Genomic DNA, 6888 nt, shown 5'->3' on the forward strand with positions numbered 1-6888 from the left:
AATATAATGTTGAAATTTTAGGTAAACATTCTTTGATCCTTTAGCTTCAAAATGATAATAATTGTTGTTTTCTATTGTTCACAGGCAAACCACAATGAACAATGAAATAGACATAAGAACCCGACAACGGTTGATAATGGAATTCCTATATACGTACGTAGAATATGTATGTGAGTGTGTGTGTGTGTGCTGCTAAGTTCAACTTAGGATATCAACTTTCAAGATCCGATATTTCCTATAATTGATATTTCAATATAAACTAGTTTCTTCATAATAATAAATACACTTGTTTGGCTTTTTTTTTTAAATATATCATTTACTAGCAGCGTTCACCCCGCTTCGCTGGGGTCACCCCGGAACGCAATAAACTTTGTTACTTAGATAATTTTTACTTTTTCGCTTTCAAATGATATGATAAAAACCATAGTAGATTAACATTATATCGCCTGTCATTTATGTTAACCCGCCGAGTGACACGGTCATGCGGGTTGCATATAAATACGTTTATTTTTACCTATGATGAACTAACAAAGGATTTGTACGTTATGGACACTTGAATGGTCAATTATCTCAAGACACTGGTAATTGAAAATTAAAGTGATATGATAAAAACCATCTAGGGTCCAAATCCTAATAACCCCCCAAAAATGAAAGAAATTGGTTCAGCCGTATTAGCGTGATGAGGGAACAAAGGATTTGTGCGTTCTCTTTTATATATAAGATTAACAGATGAGTAAGTCTATTTTCGTTATATTCTGAAAGGAAAAAATATCTTGACCTATAGTTTTTCAAAGTTCCATCCACACATACACAGACCCACACTGACCTTCAAAATAGTTCAAGCATCATTTACTCTTTTGACCAGTTTTGTTTCGAGTTTTTGTGTTTTGGAGACGATGGTGATTTCCAGATGCCTGTTTGTCTCGTTAGTTGTGGATCGAAGAGGAGACACTATATTTCGTCTCCTGTTATTATTTGGTTCAGGAACGTTCCATTTGCGTCAGACTTTTGATTGTTGGTCTTGTGTCAGAATGTGTGGGACATGGTGCTGGGTGATACGCGACATGTTCAAGTCATCCGTCAGAATTTTCTGACAAGTACCATGGCTGATCTTACTGCCGCTGTGATGTCATTTAGCGACTGGGAACTGTTAGCACGCACAACCATTGCAACTCCTTCGATCTTGCGTTCTGTTTAGACTGTTGTTAGTCGAACTACTGTTTCATAATCCTTTAAATGAGTGAAATGGTAGAATGAAGAAAGTGGGAGGAAACTGGAGAACCCCGAAAAACCCACGAGCACGGTGTTTGTCCACCACAAAGTCCACACTGCGCGAGCTGGGATCGAACCAGGGACGCCAAGCACTGGAGGTGAACGCTCTACCACTGAACCACCGCGCCCCTCACCCCATGGCAAGCACGTTCCCCCGACCTGACGCCATGTGATTTTTGGTTGTGGAGCATGGTCAAGGATCGTGTGAATGCCAACAAACTTAGCAACTTGGACGACCTGAAGCATTGCATTACTCAGGTCATCGCTGCTATCCCTGCCCAAATGGCCATACAATCAACAATTGACAGACTTCATAAGTACATTGAGCGGGATGGGTGCCAAATTGCAACCATGTAACCAAATCCTTGTCTTGTAAGTTCACGAGAGTAAACCCTCATTTAATGTTAACATCTTTTTGCCTCATCCTGTATATTGACAGAAAAAATCTTTTGTCGTGTCGTTTCTTGAAACAACACAAAATATTTTATTTTCACTTTCAGAGGGAGAGTGTGCGCCCCCTGCGCTCCCTTCTGGATCCGCTACTGTGTCAGAGACGATTGATCGTGCCGAGACATGAAAATAAACAGTAAGAGTTAAGACTATGAAATCATGTATGAACATGTTATAGCTGGTTTTCATAATATATGTCACTCGTTATCTACATATAATGATGGTTTCTCGATTATTTTTTTTAAAGGCCTATACGTGCTGGTTATTAAAACTACATTTAAGAAGAAGATTGAAATCAGGACTTTTATAATTAATAACAACCACTTAAGAGAAATGGAGTGCCGCTGAAGTTTAAAAAGTAGTTATATGAGTGAGAAGACCTTCTTGTTTACCTTTTTAAAAGACGGCTCACTGAACCGTAAACTGTGTTATGCATTCCTCTTTTTCTCTGTATAGAATTCTCTTTTTCTGAATGGTTATACAGAATCCCAATTTTGAGAGTTGTGAGTTCAATTCATGTAAATGAAAGTTGATACACACGGTGGCCAAAAGTAGGTATACACCCCTGCATTGATAAAATATAACCATTTAGTTTATGGGTTTATTTACTTCGGCTCTTCTCGAGCTTAAGATATAAGTAAAAACACATTAAGAACAAATAATAAAGAAACTGAACCTATCCGATGGATAACAATAAGAAATGAAATAAAATCCAATAAGCTGATTAGTACGATACTGTATACCTACTTTTGGGCCACCCTGTATAATGGATTTTTGATATACCAATCCCTTTAAAGAAAGCAAACAAAAAAAAAAAGTGTAATTAAACCAAGTGCGCTTTCTAATGAGAACTATGATAAATCCTATCTCCTCGTCTCGTCACACAAATGCTCAGTGCACTTGGCTCTAACATAACTCAATTTCAAACTAGCCAGTGGTGATTTCAGAAGATTCCTCCCAGGGGGGACGATTGAGAGAACAGAAGATGAAAGTAGCAGGGGCGGATCCTGAACGGAATTCTGGGGGGTGGTGGGTTGTAATACTGTTACTTACAGCTACTTTTAATAGCTCCAAACTGAGGGATGGGTTTTATTTATATATCAAATAAGAAAGCTTCCTCTTCTAGGGGGGGAAGGGGAAATTGCCCCCCTGGATTCACCCCTGGAAAATAGTACTGTAAACTTTGGGTTGCACAACTTTACGGACACACTGTATAATTCATGTTTTGTAAGTTTATTACTGTGGTCTAGTCCAGTCATATACCCAACTGCGTAATCTGTGACGTCACGCTGTGCTACTCCGATTCCCAGCAACATACACTGAGATAAGAAGGAGCAGGCAAGAAACTGAGGATGATAAAAAAAAAGTGGTGACAGATGAAGAAGACCGTCAATGATTTTCCATATACTGTATATTTTCGTGTATTGCAAACACTTCTTCTTTTTTTTTTTTTTTACATAATTCTTCTACGTCTTTGCTTTGTCTATTTCTCTCTGTAATTTCTTCGATCTTAAAAACGACTTCTAACGTCACATACGTTAGGCCAGTTGGAAGCGACTGGTCTAATGCAATATTTTTCAATGTTTTGTTCATGAAATTTAATCTATGTTATCAAAGGCTTTTTCGATGTCTATAAGAACTACCAATAATTGAAGCATTACCTCGAACAATGCTGTGTAGCACATTTTAGAATTAACTGTGTTTTCAGTGGAATCATGGTGTACAGAATATGACTGACATATTCTGAAAAGTTCGTGTCTCCACCGTCTACGATAAGGCACTAGTTTACTGGCGAATTCTGAGCGAAGCATTGCTGCAAGCATACTATAGTTTTTCTCGGTTTCACTTAAGTATGTCATACAGTGCTGTTTGGAGGAATGCCTTGTTTGCTTATTAACTCGAAGAGCTTTATTAATTGCCATTTGTACACTTATTACAGCTTCTAGTATCCAATTCTAAATTCAAACTGATGATCTGATAGTTTTTCTTTGATTTTCTTTCCAGTCTTTGAAAATGATTCTGTACAGTATTTTGAAAACAGGTTGTAACATGCAAGTTTGACGTGCTTGGTTCTTGTACTTGTGTGTACCTCTACTCTTCGAGATTGAAACGATACGTAGTAACAAATAGTGCATTCTTATTAAAGATAGCAGTACAAGTTTGAGGCCACAATACAACTAGGCTACGTTTATTTTCGATGTTGGATACAATCACTTTCTCCAGAGAGTAAAGCTAAATAGTGTAATAATAAAACAAATAAGAAAGCAACAAGCAACACACAATAAAAGAAAGAGAAAGAAAGAAAGAGAGAGAGAGAGAGAGAGAAGAATTCAAGGTTACAGAGGTAATCATCTTCATGCTTTCGAATCCACAAACACAAACCACAAGCACGCAAGAACAACAATCTGTTAAAAGAGATTGAAAATTGGTTTTGTTAACGTTGAAGCACAACTGACCTCTCTTAACAGAACCAGTTTTGGCCCAACCAACTTTTATCAAGTTTTTTTTTATTCTTTCTTTAAATCTTTGTCTTTATCATAATGCTATCTAGTAACTACTTGTTACTTCAAGAGACCAAATTGATTGCATATACTTAAAGTATAGTTAAGGGTTACTGCAAGGGATTCTGTTAAGTAGGAAGTTAGTAACTGAATCACAACATCATTGGGTCCTATGCAGATGCGTTTTTTAGCGTCATATTAAGTATTTGACTAACGCGTTATGTTAACTTAGAAACATGTTAGTGAAGCTACCAACGATTTATATCGAATAAACCCTACCACAACTTTTCCACAGGGTTGTCCAAGCACATTAGAAGTAATTCAGATAAGAGAGAATATGATCACTTCAATACCGCGTAAGAAAAATTCTTTTGGTTAACATTGTACATCCCCTGCACCGCCAATTGGATATCTTCATCAGATCTGCCCTCCAAGGTGTTCCCTTAACGGACCAGATGTGGAAATCTGATCGTGCCAAATCTGAAGAATATAGCGGATGTGGAAGGTACTTAAAGCGTAAGTTGTCGATGGCTTTAATGGTTACACGACCAGAATGAGGACGGGTGTTGCCATGTTGATAGCAAAACACATGCGCTCAGCAATCCCCCTTCGTTTTGCGCGTATTGCTGGCTTGAAATGATTTCTTGGGAAGATCGGTGTAGGTGGCACTATTCACTGTGGTATATGGTGACATGTAGCATTCCAGAATCGGTTCATTCCTATCCCAGAATAGAGTCAAAATAACTTCTTTCGTTTCGGCCACCATTCTTTGTTTGCATGTTTCTCAGGTTGGAAATGGTGCACATAGCTTTCATTCCCGATTGCAATGTGAGGTAGAAAATCCTTTTCAGAACGCCTCAGCAGCTCTTGATATGTATCAATCCGATGATCTTTCAGTTCCTGCGTTGTCTGTTGAGGAACCCACCTGGTGGATACTTTTCTGTAGTGGATTTCGTCATATACAATGTGTTATAATGAACCGAAGCTCATACTCAGCAAGGGTGCGGACACACCGGTTTTCCTTAATAAAAGTCGATCTGCTGCGGCTATGGACTTCTCTGTCATAACTCGATGAGCCTCATACTGACGGCGAGCATCAGTCAACAGTCATACTTCCTGTGAATTTCTTGCACCACTCGAAGACTTGCCGGTGTGACAGACATACGTCCCCATACTTCGTCTTCATTCTCCGATTAATATCAACTGTTTTCACTCCTTCACTCCATAAAAACCAAATAACTCCGCCATGTTCTTCCTTCGTGCAACTGCGTAGTGGTGCTGCCATATTGAATCAGCTGTTACTCAGCTCCAGCACCATCTACCGGCACTGTTTCGTACTACTAGCCTAGAAATGCGTCAAGGACTGTCTACAAATTTCCAAATGCCTAGGAAACAAAACAGAGTCCATAATATCTTGTGCATTTGACGATAGTGTGTGAACTGCAGTGGCTATTCGCACTACTGCAATTCTTTGTTCAATAACACCTTAGTGATTTTCAATCTTGTTTACCTCATGCGTACTTCATGGCTCTCGTCCTTTCCGCTCGTTGCTCGCACAAGTTTTTTTCTTGTCTGACCCTTTCTATGGTTTCAGATGCAGAATTGAATTCTCTAATCTTCAATAATAATAATAATAATAATAATAATAATAATAATAATAATAATAATAATAATAATAATAATAATAATAATAATGCTGAATCGATTGTAAACAACCGCTTCTCGATATATCTTACAGTTTTTTCTTTATGAAAATATGTGTTGAAACCGGAAGTACGAGTAAATTTCAACTACTTCTGGTTTTAGTAGTGTCGTGTTTGGTGATGGCATGTTCTCTTGAGACACTAAATTGATTGCTGAAAACTGTTTGTAGCTATCTATTACCATTTTTGTTCTCTGGCCACTAATGTTGAAACCAGAAACGGTCGATTTATACAATTTCCGGTCTCAATGTATGGTTAACAGAGAAAATGGGATTTATTCTTGGAACGATGAATCGATTTCATAAAACCACTTCTTGATATCTCTTGCAGCTTTTGCTAAATGGAAATCACTATTGAAACCGAAAGTGCTAGAAAATTTTTACCATTTCCAGTTTGCGTAAAATGTTGCGTGTAAGTGAAGGTGTATTACCTTAACATGTTGAATCGATTGAAGAAAATCCCTTGTTGTTATGTTACCGTTTTTGATCTATGGTGATAAATAGTGAATCCGGAAGTGGTTTTTCAAATTAATCACTTCCGGTTTAAATAGAGTGTTAACGGAAGAGATAGAACATATTCTTGGTGGGTTGAATCAATTGCAACAAAACTAAATTCTCGATATCTCTTACTATTTTTGCCCTATGGAAATTAGCATTGAAACCGAAAGTGCTTGTAAATTTCAACCATTTTCGGTTTTGATAGGGTGTTACAGGTTGTGATGACATGTGCTCTTGAGATGCTCAATCGATTACAGAAAACCATTTGTCTCTATCTAGGACCGTTTTTGTTCTATAACGAAAAATGTTGAAACCGGAAGTTGTTGATTTGAACCACTTCTGGTTTGAATAGAGGGTTAATAGAGGAAACAGAACCTATTCTTGGACGTTGAATTATCTTTTATCGCTCTTGCTCTGATACCTGTCGACAGACAGATAGACAGACGGACGGACGGACAGACATTG

The sequence above is a fragment of the Thermobia domestica genome, chromosome 3 (assembly GCF_964235325.1).
Source record: "Thermobia domestica chromosome 3, izTheDome1.hap1.1, whole genome shotgun sequence".
NCBI lineage: Eukaryota > Metazoa > Arthropoda > Insecta > Zygentoma > Lepismatidae > Thermobia > Thermobia domestica.